The sequence below is a fragment of the Lolium rigidum genome, chromosome 4 (genome assembly GCF_022539505.1).
Source record: "Lolium rigidum isolate FL_2022 chromosome 4, APGP_CSIRO_Lrig_0.1, whole genome shotgun sequence".
Taxonomy (NCBI): Eukaryota; Viridiplantae; Streptophyta; class Magnoliopsida; order Poales; family Poaceae; genus Lolium; species Lolium rigidum.
The window spans coordinates 51,536,872-51,554,639 of NC_061511.1; the positions used below are offsets into that span (position 1 = coordinate 51,536,872).

At 43.5% G+C, this 17,768-nt stretch overlaps 2 pseudogenes; one reads left to right on the forward strand and one right to left on the reverse strand.

Annotated features, from left to right (window-relative positions):
* The first annotated feature begins 5,807 nt into the window (after positions 1–5,807).
* On the forward strand, positions 5,808–12,939 carry LOC124647034 (annotated as a pseudogene).
* Positions 12,940–13,663: 724 nt separating this feature from the next.
* LOC124647035 overlaps positions 13,664–17,768 on the reverse strand; it is a 9,652-nt pseudogene continuing 5,547 nt past the window's right edge.

The window sequence follows — 17,768 nt, forward strand, 5'->3', positions numbered from 1 at the left end:
AAATAGGTGTAGGTGAAGACCGAACTACCCCTGCTCCCGCCACACAGCCACACACCGATCCACTGCACCCACCACCATCCGCGCCCCTGCCGGCACCACCTGCGACGCCACCACCTGCGCCGCCGCGCAGCCGTCCCGCGTGGACACCTTCTCCACCGCCACCACCTCCAGGAGCACCTGCTCTGCCCCACCGTCTTGCGACGTAGTCGCTCGTTCCGCCAGTACGCCCTCCACCTGCTCGACGAAATGGCTAGTGGCGGCGACGGCCTTACATTCTTATTCAGACAAACTACATGACTGAAACAGCAACAAACTACATGCCATGCTTTAACCCTTAACCTTTCCTATGATAAACTTGGCCCTTGTCCTTGCCTCTACCAATCTTCAGTGTCTCTTTCATCTTCTTCATGCCCTTCTTCAGCCAGCACAACATAACTCCAGCCTTCACCTTTTCTTCAAGATTTGGTGACACATGGTACCTTCTCGGTTTGGGAGTAGGTTTTGGTCTGTCTGTTGGAAGTTGGATGACCTGTGTAGTCCTAAAGCACTCACCTAGCTGCTTCAGGGTAACAGCTGCTTGTTGCTCTTCCCTCAGCCTAGCAGCAGCTTCTTCTTCCTCCCTGCGCTTTGCAGCAGCAGCTTCCCTCTCTTCCAAGGTTCTCCTACGATAAACTAGCAAGTGCTTGTCCGCCCTAGCCATGGAAGCACTTCCGGACAGAGAGGCATCTCTGGAGCCAGAGGCACCAGTAGAGCCAGTGCTCCTCCTCCAACTCATGGCATTGTCCATCTTTGTTTGCATTTCTGGTTCAGTAGATGGATGCCATTTATAGGATGCAGCACAATGGCATCAGCACACGAGCTGAACAGAAGGCACACTAGCTGAACACATATAGACAAGTCCTTGAGTTTGATCTGTAATGTCTAGCCAGAAAAGGGAAAAGAATATTCTCTATATTGGGCTTGGGCATAATTAACTTTTCAGTCGACCTGCCATATTCACAAGAATATTCTCTGATTAACATTGTCTCTATATTACGGGGCCTCATCAATGCAGTGAAGAAAGTTTTCCCCGATTCAGAACATAGGCACCTGTGTGAGACACGTTTACCGGAATTTTCACAAGAAACACAACGGGCAAACTCTGACGAATGATCTATGGGCAGTTGCAAGGTCTACAAATATTCCAACTTGGGAAAGAAATATGGAAAAAATGAAAGTGGACAGTGCAGAAGCTTGGGCATGGGTGGAGGAATTGCAGCCAAATACATGGATTAAAGCTTTCTTCAATGATTTCCCAAAATGTGACATGCTTCGAATAATCATTCGAAGTATTCCCAAAATTATGCATAGAAATGTGGCCAAGCAAAAAGAGGCAGATACATTCCCAAAATGATGTTGGAATTATTAGAGTACATGTTTGAACTATGTTTGAATGATGTTGGAATGATGAGATTACATGTTTTGAGAAACTCATGTCAAAATGTGCTAAAAAGAGCTCCAAAGGTAGGGTAAATGGCCTCATTTCTAAGCAAGTTTTTTTGATCTTGTCTAAATTGGCCAAATAAGTTCACAACACATCAATTCCATGTAAGAAGACTATGTGAGAAGGATTTCCATTTTTTTGATTTTTTTTTAATTTTTTATGCTCATCTCAAATTTAGTCAAACCTAACTTTGACCATCATTTTATCAAGTTTTAAACATGGAATTGTAAAACTAAGCATGGATCCTTGTTATTCACTCCAAAATGAAGCTTTGGTGAGGTTTTTGAAACTTTTCATGTTCCAAACCCTAAACCTCTTGTCTTCACCCTCGAACTTGTACCCCAGTGTTTGAGATATCACATTAGACACATGGTTTTTTTGTTGAACAGCATGTAGACCATGTTTATCAACTAGAATGAGTAGTATATGACATAAGAAGACTATGTGAGAAGGATTTCCATTTTTTTGATTTTTTTTGAATTTTTTATGCTCATCTCAAATTTAGTCAAACCTAACTTTGACCATCATTTTATCAAGTTTTAAACATGGAATTGTAAAACTAAGCATGGATCCTTGTTATTCACTCCAAAATGAAGCTTTGGTGAGGTTTTTGAAACTTTCATGTTCCAAACCCTAAACCTCTTGTCTTCACCCTCGAACTTGTACCCCAGTGTTTGAGATATCACATTAGACACATGGTTTTTTTGTTGAACAGCATGTAGACCATGTTTATCAACTAGAATGGGTAGTATATGACATAAGAAGACTATGTGAGAAGGATTTCCATTTTTTTGATTTTTTTGAATTTTTTATGCTCATCTCAAATTTAGTCAAACCTAACTTTGACCATCATTTTATCAAGTTTTAAACATGGAATTGTAAAACTAAGCATGGATCCTTGTTATTCACTCCAAAATGAAGCTTTGGTGAGGTTTTTGAAACTTTTCATGTTCCAAACCCTAAACCTCTTGTCTTCACCCTCGAACTTGTACCCCAGTGTTTGAGATATCACATTAGACACATGGTTTTTTTGTTGAACAGCATGTAGACCGTGTTTATCAACTAGAATGGGTATTATATGACATAAGAAGACTATGTGAGAAGGATTTCCATTTTTTTGATTTTTTTTGAATTTTTTATGCTCATCTCAAATTTAGTCAAACCTAACTTTGACCATCATTTTATCAAGTTTTAAACATGGAATTGTAAAACTAAGCATGGATCCTTGTTATTCACTCCAAAATGAAGCTTTGGTGAGGTTTTTGAAACTTTTCATGTTCCAAACCCTAAACCTCTTGTCTTCACCCTCGAACTTGTACCCCAGTGTTTGAGATATCACATTAGACACATGGTTTTTTTGTTGAACAGCATGTAGACTATGTTTATCAACTAGAATCGGTACTATATGACATAAGAAGTCTATGTGAGAAGGATTTCCATTTTTTCGATTTTTTTTGAATTTTTTATGCTCATTTCAAGTTTGGTCAAAGCCTAATTTTGACCAGCTAACCCTATTCTTCTAGAAGGAAACTGGACCGATCCGTGGGTTGCTCTGTTTTGCATTGTGGACCGTTCACTGCGGTAACGCCAGCCGTCCGATCTAGCCTTCTAGAAGGTTTCGGGGCCGATCCATGGACACCCTCGTTCTTCAACCTCATTGGTTCCTTTCTCCACGCGTACGGTGGGCTATAAGAACACTGAAATGTCCGTTGGGCCGTCCCGCGTGTCTAGGCCTGCGATGCATGCGCCATGCAGGCGCCACGCCAACGGCCCTTTCCACGTACCTCACTCGCCGACGCCTTTTAATGCATCGACGCAGCGTCTCAGCGTTGCCATCGTCTCAGCTCTCGCAGCGATGCAGCGGCCCGCTTAATTATTTTTGGAAGACGGCTAGCCACGCGTTAATTCATTAGGAACCACCCAATTATGAGCCAACCTCTTTATAAGGGGCCTCTCTTCCTCTCCCACACACCAACCGAGCGAGCCTCTCTTCCTCTCCCTCTCCAAAGCACCACGCACCCAAGCGAGCCTCTCTCGCCTCTCCGAAGATGCAGTACACGGGACCGACCTTCCGCCGTCCGCGCACCACGACGGAGCTACTCTATCCGGCGGACGTCCTCGTCGAGAAGACGCTCCGTGTGTGGGCAAAGTCGAGGTGGAGGACCGAGGTCGAGCTCACTCGAGACTTCCTCGACGAGGGCTTCTCCCACCTCCCACCGGGCTCGCCCGTCATGTACTACGTCAACGAGTCTCGTGAAGGCGTCGCCCTCAAGCTGCTCACGGTCACCTTCGCCAACCGATTTGACGCGTACGCCCTCCTCGGTGAGGTCTTCTGGTGCGGCTGCGAGTCAATCTTCTTCACCACCTACAACGTCTTCACCGATTGCGACGCCATCTTATTCTCCGGGAAACCTATGCACTGCCTCCCGTACTACAAGTGAAGACGCCGGTGAAGAAGGTGGTGCGGCGCAGGTGGTGCGGCAGGTGGTGCGGCCAAGATGTGTTCTCGTCAACCTTGTCATGTTTTTTTAGCTTTACATTTTCATTTTCTATGTGGTTCTGTGTTGAGTCGTGTCAAGTCGTGTGTCACTCAACTTATCTATCTATCTAAGTTATTTCCGTGTAATGGTGGAACTAAGCATCTTATGTATCGAATTTATCTAAGTTATTTTGCGTGATGATCCGGCTACCAATATTTGCATCTCATATATCTTAGTTTTCTATGATTTCGATGTAATATATCAAGGGTGTATGAATCATGAAATCACAAACATGGATCCAAGTATGAACTTTGATGTATTATAAGTAGGGTACCCATAGTATGAAACAAAAAATCACAAACACGCAATGCTTGAAATCAGATAAATGCACCATTTTCCCCGCAAGAATATAAAGATGCACCCTTTTTGTTTGATTATTTTTCAACCTAAACCACAAACACGTAATGCTTCAAATAACAAAGACGCACCCTTTTTTTTGGTTAAGCAGCGTGCATAAACACAAAGAACAAACATATACGTCCTTACACCATAAACCAAGTCACGAACTAGAACTAACTATAGTTAGATTTCTTCCTTTCGGTTTTCAATATCTTTCCATCTGCCCCACTGGTTACCAGAGCAATTCTTCACGCTACCAAACAAAGCGGTCTTGGGTTCGAGTCCTAGCCGCACCCTTTTTTTTGTTTGTTCATTTTTCACCATTTTTTAAACACCCTTCTCATCTGCCCAAAGCCAAACCTTGTGGGTCCCACGTGAAACGGCCAGCAACGGTCCTCTTTTCAAACGCGTCTCCGCCTGGTCCCACCTGAAACAGCCGAGTCATGGACGTTTGACTTGAATGAAACGGCAGGCTCACGGAACGAGCCGTTGCACACATACTAGTGGCAAAACTGAGAACCATTCTGCTCTAGTGGCAAAACTAAGTGTTGCGCGGGCTGTAGTGGCAAACCAATAATTAACCCTAATACATGACAGACCAAACATTTGTAATGAGGATATTTATCACTGAATATGATATCTACCATAGTGAGTCCAAGAAACTGATACAAACGGGAACGTCGCCTTCCACTGAAAAATATTCTGCCTTTTAATGAGACACTAAAGTGTCAAACCTGAGGTTTGAACTTTGGTGGATTGAGGGTATCAATGCTCTCCTAACCATCCAACCACACGTTGGTTTTCCCATCCCCGGCCAAAATAGCTTGACTTCCTGGGTTCGTGTTCCTGGGCAGACAAACTAGGTCTAGTCAGTCAATGAATAATGCAAAAAAAAAAAGGGATAGATGATTGGTTCCCTTGTGAAGAATGGCGGCTAAGCTCCATATTAACATACGCGATTAATTAAGATGGTCAACTTGATGCATATGGTAAGAGTCAAAAAGAAATGAGCATTATGTGGAGTTTACTGAACAACATGTGCTGAAGGTTCTTGGCGCAAACTTCGAAAATTGGTACTAGATGATTGATTCCTTAATAGTAGTGAAAGGCTAAGGACGTTGTATGAACAAACAAAATTAGTAGTACTGCCAAGTTGACTCGTAAGTTTATCAATAATAATAGCGTGCAAGGGAATTGTAGAGAATATAAATTGCTCTTAAGAAATGTCGTATCTAACTAATCATCGCAGGAGTACAAATATGCCAAGAGATGGACATGAGAAGTTGACAAATGCAGTATTCTCTCGCGCGCTGTCACTCCAAATGGAGTACTATGTTTATAAGCCGAGGAATAATTGAAAAATTGTACACCCGCGCGCGCTGTCACTCCAACCTCACAGTCTCTCTCGTTCCCTCTTGGAGCGTTGAGGCAAACCGGGAGCAGCCATGATTCGCGGCCAGCCTTCTTTCCCGACTCCGCGGCGGTCGTCGCCATCACTGGTGACCACGAGATCCAGTGCATTCGTGGCTGTCTTGCCCGGCGCCGGTGACAGCGATACCAGCCAGCCACGCGGCGTCTTCCCCGGCACCGGTAACGTCCATATCAGGTGGCCTAGTCTGGGTTTTCGTCGTCGACTCCAAGCTAGGTTCAAGCAAGCCGCCGGCCATGTCGTCGATGACACCAGCGCTGTGGAACTCAGATCCGGAGCTGCACCGTGCTCGCGTCTGGCCGTCGTGACCACAAGGTAATTTCCTCGCGTCCGGCCCTGTTATCACTCGCATCTTCTAGCTCACATATGTGGGTGATATAGTCACGTTCTCTTCTGTGCATTGTCTTGGTTTCTGGTCCCATTCTTTCGCGGTTTGTTCTTTTGATCTAGCTGTACGTGCAACGACGTACACTGCCAGCTTCGGGGCTCCTCGATTTTATTTGTCCTGACTAGTTTCTCGTTCATGGTTTCTGCAGGCTAACAGGAGCTGATCCACCCCCGTGTGCAACAGAGACTGAACATCTGGGTTCCCTCACAAGTCAGTGCTCTCCTCACCCTTCAGCTCATGTTACATACAAAGCTACCTGTTGACCAGCACTATGCATATATGCTGGGGGATCATCTCACTCCAATACTCCATGACTACATTTCAGGTGTGGCCTCATGTGCTTCAAAGGAAATGTTCAACTCCTCTACCTGCATGAATCGTCTGGTTTCGGTTGGCATCACCGCTCTGCTTGTATCCGTGCTCGCTCTCCAATTGATTGTCAAAACTCTAAAGAGTAGAGCTTCCGCGCTCAGGTCACGACTACATTGGGCTGCTCTGCTGTTCAATGGCTGCCTGGGTTTGGTTTATCTTGAGCTAGGGCTCTGGATGCTGGTGTTCAATCAGGATGCTTCTGTTTATTGGTGTCTTGTAGCATTATCTCAAGGACTGAATTTGATCCTTACCAACTTGGCTCTCAGCATCAGGCCTCGGCTCCTTGGAGCGGCATTTGTTCGGTCTTGGTCGGTCTTGCAGAGCATCTTCACAGCGTTCATCTGTTATTCTTCACTTGCTCGATATTGTTGCACACAAGACCATCACCGTCAAGGCTTGTTTAGATCTTCCGTCCCTACCAGTGCGGCTCTCCTCCTTATTTATGCCATTCGACCAAGCCATGATGAAGAGGGTTATGGAGAAATTGGAGATGGTTCATACAAGCCCCTGAACACGGAGACTGATGGCGAGGTAACTCCTTTTGCTCAAGCTGGTTTTCTCAGCGAGATGTCATTTTGGTGGTTGAATCCTTTGATGAAGATGGGCTATGAGAAGCCCATTGAGGACAAAGACATGCCACTTTTAGGCGCCAAAGATCGAGCACACAGCCAGTACCTGATGTTCACGGAGAAGCTGAAGCAGTCGTTGGGGTCAGACGCCACGCCATCAATCTTCTGGACAATTGTTTCTTGCCACAGGCATGCGATCCTGGTCTCGGGTTTCTTTGCATTGCTCAAGATTCTCACCTTATCTACAGGCCCGATACTTCTCAAGGCATTCATCAATGTATCACTTGGGAAAGGGACCTTTGAATACCAAGGATGTGTGCTTGCTGCCGTAATGTTCGTGTGCAAATGTTGTGAATCGTTGTCGCAGAGGCAGTGGTATTTCCGCACTCGGAGATTAGGACTGCAGGTGAGGTCCTTCCTGTCCGCCGCTATTTATAAGAAACAACAGAGGCTGTCAAATGAAGGGAAACTGGAGCACTCTTCTGGACAAATCATCAACTATGTGACCGTCGACGCCTACCGGATCGGGGAATTCCCGTACTGGTTCCATCAGACATGGACAACAAGCGTTCAGCTCTGCATTGGTCTGGCGATTCTGTACAGCGCGGTTGGCCCCGCGATGATTTCGTCGCTAGTCGTCATTGTCATCAATGTGCTCTGCAGCGCTCCATTGGCCAAGCTGCAACACAGATTCCAGAGTAAGCTTATGGAAGCACAGGATGTGAGATTGAAGGCCATGTCCCGAGTCACTACTTCATATGAAGGTCTTGAAACTATATGCATGGGAAGGCCACTTCAAGAAGGTCATCGAGGGGCTGAGGGAGGTCGAGTACAAGTGGTTATGGGCATTCCAGCTTAGGAGGGTGTACAACAATTTCCTCTTCTGGGTGTCGCCTGTTTTGGCTTCAGCAGCTACCTTCCTCACATGCTATATTTTGGAAATCCCTCTTGATGCGAGCAATGTCTTCACCTTCGTGGCAACTCTGCGTCTTGTGCATGACCCAGTAAGGTCAATACCGGATCTTATTGCAGTTGTGATACGAGCTAAGGTTGCTTTCACTCGGATAGTAAAGTTCCTTGATGCACCCGAGCTGAACGGGCAAGTGAGGAAGAGATACCATGCTGGAATTGATTATTACCATATAGCGATGAATTCGTGCAGTCTCTCATGGGATGAGAATCCACCAAAACCAACTCTGAAGAATGTGAATTTGGTAGTCAAAGCTGGAGAAAAGGTTGCAATTTGTGGAGAGGTAGGGTCAGGAAAGTCGACACTTTTGGCTGCTGTACCGGGAGAAGTCCCCAGGACTGAAGGCATGGTATGCTATCTTCACCTTTCCACGAAACACATGGGTATCAATTTATGAGTTTGTTCGACTTTTCATGAACACATATGAACCATTGTATTATGGTGACTTCAAGGAACCAAATGTACAGATTTTTTTTCCTACAAAACCGGTCAAACTTAGAGCAATTGACTTAGAACGAACATTGAACTTTCAATTATTTTGGAACGGAGCAAGTAATAGCTAGTCTGTAGCTGTGAGGGTGCATGTTCTGAGGACTAAATCCAACGAGCCCAAAGACACTCTGATCGAACAATTCTGGGGTGGTCTGACGGGATGCTAGGATCAGTAGTCCGATCCCTAGCCATCGCATAAAAATTATTTGACTATAGTTGTCAACTTGAAGTATGTTTATTAATTCTTTCTTCGTAAGTGCTTAATATCAAATTACTGATCTTTGGACAAACATTTCAGATCCAAGTATGTGGGAAAATAGCATACGTTTCTCAGAATGCATGGATCCAAACAGGAACTGTGCAAGACAATATTCTGTTTGGATCTTCGATGGACAGGCAAAGATACCAAGACACACTTGAACGGTGCTCGTTGGTCAAAGACCTTGAAATGATGCCATATGGAGATTGTACTCGAAATTGGGGAGAGAGGAGTAAACCTCGGTGGTGGTCGAAGCAGCGCGTCCAGACTTGCTCGTGCACTATACCAAAATGCAGTATATATATCTTCTTGATGACCCTTTCAGGTCTGTTGATGCCCACACGAGCAACAAGACTCTTCAATGTAAGGTCATATAGGAAGTGTGCAAATTGTTTTATCATTTGATTGTGAAACTCGGGTTAGAGTAAATTACACAGACACACACCTTTTGGGGCTGATGCAACATAAAACCACAACTCCAAGTAATGTTACCTTTAGTTGACATTCTCGCCTTCTCTTTGCCAACACTACTGGCACAGGCAACATCATAGCAGCCAAGGTGATGGCGGTTATGTGAAAAAAATAACTTGTTATTTCTTATAGTGTCCCTTACGGTTCTAGTCATGTGAAAAAAATAACTGGAGTTGTAATTTTGTTTGTTACATCAGTCCCAAATGGTGTGTTTCTGTTTGCTTACTCATTGTTTTATGAATCTCTTTGCTTTCCGACGGAAATATGTAATGGGTGCTCTATCGGACAAGACTCGTCCTGTTGGTGACCCACCAAGTTGATTTTCTGCCCGTATTTGACTCCATTTTGGTATCTCTCTCTACCTTGAAAGACGTAACCATATGAGGATATTTTTTCCTCTATGTATTATCTTTATCTGCAGTATTTTAGTTATTAGTCAATGTCATCTGATACTACTGATGTATTTTGGGCAGTTAATGTCCGATGGAGAGGTTATCCGTTCTGGATCTTACCAAACTCGTTGGCAGATTGTAAAGAATTTAAGGACCTTGTAAATGGCCATAAAGATACTAGTGGTGTTTCAGATCTCAATAACATACCCCCTCGCAGAGCTAAGGAAACATCGATAAATGAAAAGGATGGTAGTCATGGAAGCAGATATAGAGATTATGTGAAGCCATCACCAGCAGATCAACTGATCAAGAAAGAGGAAAAGGAAACTCGGAGATGCTTGGTGTTAAGCCTTATATGTATTACTTGCAGCAGAATAAAGGCTTGGTGTATGCCTCTTTTGCTGTGATTTCTCACATGATTTTCATTGCTCGGCAGGATAGCCCAGAGTTCGTGGATGGCCGCCAATGTCCAAAATCCTCATATTAGTACACTGAAGTTAATTAATGTGTACATTGTTATCGGAGTTTGCACAATGTTCTTCTTGCTATCAAGATCTTTATCAGTCGTTGTCCTTGGGATTCAGACATCAAGATTCTTATTTTCCCAGTTACTCAGTTCCTTGTTTCGTGCACCCATGTCATTTTTTGATACTACTCCTATAGGAAGAGTTCTTAGCCGGGTAAGAATTCTTAAAGAAGATATACTCCCTCCCTCGGTCATGTATACAAGGCCACTTAGTCTTATATTAATCAAACATGTTTAAGTTTGAACAGATTTATAGAAAAATATTAACATCTACAATGCCCAATGAATATAGTTTGAAAGCATACTAATTTGATGATAGACCTGACGATCCTGATTTTGTTGTGTACATATTGACATTTATTTCTGTAAACTTGGTCAAACTTAAACCATTTGACTTAAGACAAGATTGAGTGGTCTTGTATACATGGACATAGATAGTACAAGCAATTATACGTTTGTTCTACACCTGGAGAGTTTATCATGAGGGGTTAACTTGCTCCCTTTCTCTTCTAATGCAGGTCTCTTTGGATTTGAACATCCTTGACCTTGATGTTCCATTTGCTTTCATGTTCAGCCTTGCTGCCAGTTTAAATGCATATGGCAATCTAGGGGTATTGGCTGTTGTTAAATGGGAAGTTCTACTTGTATCCGTGCCAATGGTTGTTTTGGCAACTAGGTTGCAGGTAATTGGTGTGACTTCTTTTCTCTATGGATCATCCCCGTTTCTTGGGTTATTTGGTTTCATACTCCAATTCATGCAGAGGTACTATCTAGCCACGGCTAAGGAATTGATGCGGATCGCTGGCACTACCAAGTCTACTCTAGCAAATCACTTGAGTGAATCAATTTCGGGGGCTATAACAAGTAAGGGCCTTTGGGGAAGAAGATCGTTTCTTTGCTGAAAATTTGGATCTTGTTGACAAGAATGCCGATCCATGTTTCCATAATTTTGCAGCAATCGAATGGTTGATTCAACGTCCGGAAATAATGAGCGCCGTGGTTCTTTCTTTTTCTCGCTTTTCTCATGGTTCTTCTCCCTCAAGGAACTTTTAGCCCTGGTAAATTAACATTATGAAATGCAGTTTTAATCCTGATGTGTATGTGCCGAGTCAACTAACTATATGTATTTCACACTATTCAGGAAATTAACATTACGAATGGTATGATAAATTCCTTTTGGACAGGTTTTGTGGGAATGGCACTGTCCTATGGTCTTTCCCTGAACACGTCGTTTGTTTTTTCTATTCAAAACCAATGCAAGCTTGCAAATCAAATAATTTCGGTGGAACGGGTGAGGCAGTACATGGACATAAAAAGTGAAGCAGCAGAAGTTGTCGGAGAAAATCGACCAGCACCAGATTGGCCCAAAGATGGCAATGTGGAGCTTACAGATTTGAAGGTAAATATTTACATGTACAAGGTACCATCCTATTAACAAACTTATGCAATTGAATTTCATTCAACAGATTAGGTATAGGAAAGATGCTCCCTTTGTACTACATGGAATCACTTGCAAGTTTGAAGCTGGAGATAAGATTGGTATAGTTGGTCGGACAGGAAGTGGCAAGACAACACTAATCGGTGCGCTGTTTCGACTTGTTGAACCTCGCTGGAGGGAAAATAATTATAGACTCCATGGACATCAGATACAGTAGGCTTACATGACCTGCGTTCGCGTTTGGGTATCATTCCACAAGATCCAACACTTTTTCAGGGTACAGTAAGATACAATCTAGATCCTCTTGGGCAATTCTCAGATCAACAAATATGGGAGGTAAAATGTACACAACTATCTATGTTGCTTTTTCTCGTCTTACCCAAACCCAATGAACAGATAACATTAACATGAAAAGGCGTTACACCAAAAGAACCCAATGTATTTGTTAGTCATGAGGCATTTCTCTTTAGGACCATATCACGTATGCTGCATTTCAAAAGGAATCACTAAAGTGGATTTGAATGTGCTGCAGGTTCTTGACAAATGCCAACTTCTTGAAGCGGTCCAGGAGAAAGAACAGGGATTGGATTCACATGGTAGGAGACTTCAGATCTGAACATAAAGCTATGCTCTAGTTATCTCAAAAAATCAAAATAGGTGTCAAAATGCTTTTGCCCTATATATGTCAAACAGTTAGTAGTCTTAGCATATGCCTATTAGCTACATCATCGCGATAGCATGGTGTTTGTAACTATCTCCTTCATAGTACTGATTAAGAGCTTATCATAATAGTTATGGAAGATGGATCGAACTGGAGCATGGGCCAAAGGCAGCTCTTCTCTCTGGGACGTGTACTTTTGAGAAGGTGCCGTATCTTAGTTCTTGATGAGGCCACAGCTTCTATAGACAACGCAACAGATGCCGTCCTTCAGAAAACGATCCGGAGAGAATTCAAAAATTGCACTCGTTATTACAGCTTGCTCACCGTATACCAACAGTTATGGACTGTGATATGGTGCTTGCAATGAGTGACGGTATGTTTCTCTTACCGGCACCTTATTATTGACCAGCATCAGTTAATATGGAATATGTGGATTATAGTTGAAACCAAATGTATTGTGGATCTTTCCATACTAATGAGCTATATGTGAACACTTCCAGGGAGAGTAGTGGAGTATGACAGACCTACAAAGCTCATGGAAACTGAAGGATCGCTCTTTCGCGAGCTGGTCAAGGAGTACTGGTCATACACATCAAAAACAACTATTTAGAAGACATTGTTGATTTCATTTATATACTTGCTGTAGCGCTCCAAGAGATGAACTTCATTCAGCTTTAACAAAAGATACGCTAACCTTAAAAAAAAAGATGTACAGTAGTATATGCTTACCTTAGAGGAACTCATCGATTTGGAATCTGAAGAAAAGACAGTGGTGTGGTGTCTGCCATTTATTTTCTTGAAAAAATAGTTCACTATCTCTTGCTACCAGAAATTCTGAGTAACATAAGGTGCACTGTCACCAACCTTCAGAATTGCTGAAGATGAGTACAGCAAGTCCCTGAAGACTTTGTGCTCCAGTAATCAGATATATAAATGGCCAAATAGGAGGTACATACAGATCTGCAACCCTGCTCACTGTACTGATTAGTAAGGCTAAAAGGGAGCTCATAGTATTACCAAGGTAATAGTAGAGCACCGAACTGGTTTGTAGACACCTTAGAGCCAATGCACACTTCTGCCTTTGCATGTGATACAACTTGAGCATATGTATTTGCTGACAATGTATGGTGAAGTCTTTCGTCCATTAGTACATATTTATGTATAGTTGCCACCAGGCCTTGTTACTTATTTATGCTGAGTTCATTGACTTCATAGAAGAAGTTACATTGTTACTGATACCGCAGTCTGTGAACGACAAACAAGAACTGGCAATACTCGTTGATGCATGCAAAATTACTGGAAAAAAAACTTGAATTTAACAAGTCTAGAAGCTGAGCTAGAAGCCCAAAATATGTCAGCCTTATATGCATACCTTGATTAGAGAGCAGAAAACATGCCAAAGACGCACAGGGCACCAACAGGAAGAGCTTCTACATGCTAATTGCCTAACTCTCATCATTCTGTTTCACAAACTAGAACTGGTCTACGAAAACAACACTGGACTGTGGTAGGCTTCCTCCTGACTCCTCCCCATCAATTCAAACAGACACATGTCCCTGCGTTGCTCTGTACAAAGTCGTTATAACCTTTAACAGGCATCAGTCTCTTGCATTCCGAGTCGACATCTGGGTTTGTCATTCCTCCCCATCAACCGAAGAATCATGGCTTGTGCGAACCCTTTTAACAGCCCTATGATGAGTAACTTCAGCACGAATTATATGGACCATGAATGCGGAACTTTCCCCGCCCTTTGCCGGTACAAAGATGCAGATGTCGCCCACCTGCACTTGGTTGTCACACACGAAGTCCAACCAGTTGCTCGCAAGCATGCATGTGCCTTTTTCTATGAAGAATCTCGGCCGCCACTTCTCACTCTTGCCTGGCACCTGAAGTGTGACAGTCCCATTTTCATCCGGAAAGTGTGCAGCTGTGGCTAAGGCACGTTCCTTCGAAATGATCTGGTTATGTGTGGACAAGATTCGATGTCATTACGCAAGAACCAATAAAGGAAAACTCAGGCTGAACGGAAAAGGCATGGTTTCAATTGTGAAGCAAGAAAGAATCATTTATCCAATCATTTAGAAAGTTCACGAGAACTTGACAATGGCAGGATTTTACCAGGGAATATAGAAAGCTGGAATGTAGCTACCACAACCAGTTCATATAAAAAACAGTGAGCTGCACATTTGATATAGAAGAACAGAAATATACCAGAAGAGGACTAGGTAGTTGAACATCGCAGTTCCTCATGGTAGCTACGAATACAATAGCTTCTGGTTGAATCTTCTGGATAAGAGGGTTTACTTTCTCAATCTGTGCTCCAGATAGACAGCTCCTAAATATTACCCCATAATCAGCTTCTGGAGGTGTTGGATGAGCATCCGACTCAAAAGATTTGTATTCTCGAGCACTGTCTTCTTCTGTACAAAAGTTCACAGATAAATAAATCCACAAGCAATTAAGATTTGATGCATATGTGCATGCACGCTGACATGGTAACCTGATTTCTCAGATGAAGAGGGTGTCAGAGCCGCCTTTGTAGTATTCTGGCTAGAACTGCCCCTTCCACAGCTAGAGGATTTTTTAGTTCCTGTTAATCGTGTGGTATCATCATGGTGCTCCTTGAAGTATTAAAATAATCTATACGACTTTCCTCAGTATTACCTTGATTTGAGCAAACATCAGTTCTTCCAAAAGGGGAATGATGGATGCTTGTTTCTGTAAACCGAAGGATTTCAGGTTGGACTTCCTGTGCAAGTTCATCTATTTTTTCCTCATCTACTTCTTTAAGATCACATTGCCCTGATAAGACTTGATCCTTTAAGTTGGAGAAAGTATGAAGATCATCTTCTGCTACTTCTGTCTCGGTTTTTAGATTATCAGCGTACGGTGTTCTTTTACGGAACTGCATAATACCCATAAAAAGCAAGAATGGGAAAATAATTCGCCTTTAGACATTGTATGCTGCAAACACAAACTACAAAGTGAAGAAGGTAGAGAAAACAACATACAGGAAGTATTCCAAATGTGGCAAACTTGTAATGTTGACGATGCAGGTCAGCAATCGCGATAAATTGGAAATCATGCTTTGAAACATGGCAGATCCTGGGCACTGAGTAGTTAATTTCACGGTCTACAATTCGTCCTCTAGGAAGATCCAGGTGGTCCATGTAAGCAATCTACAAAAGCAGAGTTTGAAACAAGGTTCATAGTATAAACAAAGTTATGAACGCTTTTGGCAAAAGAAAATCTGGCATTGAAAAGGATAACATCAATAAATCTACATACGATTTATTTAAATAGGAAAGTGTACAAGCTGCAGAATCACAATAACAAAGAGAAGAAGATATGTATACGGACTGCAGTATGAACTGAATATAACTGCAGATCACCTGGCATCAACAAAGAAATGCCAACAACAAAATCATAATGCAAAATGAATGGCTTATAAGTTTAACTTGAGAACGCCATTACCACCATAATTGCAGCATCAACTAAATCAAACAGAGTGCAACATGAAGTACTTATAAGTTATAACTGCAGAATCACCATAGCAATAACATCAGAAAAGAAATGCCAGGAGCAGCATCAAAGCCATGTCATCAGTGCACTAGTGTACAACAGGAGGGAGGGAAGGAGGGGAGAAATTGAGAGGTCAAACCATGAGCAAAGGCAAGCACCCGCCAACCCAGAAGTTGGTCTTTTTTTCCTCCCTGGACTTGAACTGAAATTTCTGGACGTCGTCCATCAGATGCTCCGTGATATGGCCAGCCCAATCGAGGTCCTGAACCTTTGACATATCTTCAAGGGGCCACAGGTAGTCAAGGTCTATTGTATTTCCAGTGGTGGGGGTGAGCACGGCTGCAAGTGCAATAAGAAAAAATGTCCTCATGAAGGACTCTTCGTCCTCGTTGTTCTTAAGCAAACTAACAGCATGGGGGATGGATGCCCTTAGTCCGTTATTTAAGTACAGAGCCCGTAGTTCCTCGATTTTGTCCGTCTTCTCTCCGTGCAGCACAATGGGTCTTCCCCTGACGGTACACCCAAAATTTTCTGAACAAGGGACTTGCTGAAAACTATTGTCTTGTCCGCGTTAATTCTGAACTCAGAGAATGGAGGGTTTATCTTCCCCATTATCCACTCAGCCAGCGGCTCGTGGACAGTGAACTTCCCAATGCGGTTGAAATGCTCAAATCCATACTTTGCAACATATCCCTGCTGCCGGGGTGTAAGACCCCGCATAATCTGCCGAATGCGTAATGCACTGAAACGGCTCCTGATGCCCACTTCACCCTGTAATGCTTCATTCATGGATCCAACTCCTTTCCTGTAGTCAAAAGAAGCAAGCAACATATAAGTACGTGTGACCTTATAACACTGTCCCTCAAAAATGGCATGGGTGAAAACCGTTATATAAAGCATAGAAAAACAGGCAAAAAACATGTGTACAAGATCTAACTGCAACATGGCATTCAGATGTCGCATGAACAATCAGTGGAAATAAAAATATGAAACAAAAAAATGAGAACATTACGTACCCTACTGGTTCAACATATCAAATTATCAACTGCAACATTGGATGCAACTACACATATAGATGCAGAAACAAGACATTGTACTACAATTATCCCATGGTATCTTACTTCTCATTAACGGACAACTTTGATGACAGTGGAGGGGATTTGCTAGGGCTGACCTGCGGATTGACTGGCGATGACCAAGATGCCTGGGAGGTAGCCCGACAGAGTCCACTTTGCCCCACTTTCGCTTCGCCTTGCGCTTTATGTGTGCCCCTCTCCCGAAATACCTCCGATCTTGGGGGTCAGTTGCTGCATCCCAACACTCAACAAATTAATTTTTGCTCCTTCCCAGAAGATGCTCCTCAATTGAAAGTAAAAAAATCTAGGCTTGTTCATGTAATCGCGTATCGCATCTAGAAAGGGGTTTTCTTGCGAGATTTTCAGGTGGTTCAGTTCACGATTTTGCGATGTATTCCAGTGAAATATGCAGGAGCCGAACTAGCATTTCAAGTCGCTTGGAGCAGAACATGAAACTAGAAAGAAAAAGAAAAAAACTTTGGGCCGCCCACCTGGTTGCGGGAGATGGAGGGAGGCCAGCGCCGCCGCCGCTTGCATCGAGCTCGCCGCCGCCTCGTCCGCCATTTGGAGCTGCTGCAGCTCGCCTGGAGATCGCCGCCGTCCTACCATCGACCCCCGCATTCGTCGGCCGTCCCCGGCTGTGCGGCGCAGAGAGCCCTCGCAGCTCGTCGCCGCCGCCGTATCCAGTGTCGTTATTTGTGAGGTTTGCCACCGGCGGCGGATCGATGGGAGAAGCGGATAACGGGAGCAGGGAAGGGGACCGGACTGTTGTAGTGGGACTGTGTTTTTTTTTTCCTTTTTTCACGCCGAAACGCCGGAGAAGCCTTCGCGAAGAAGGAGA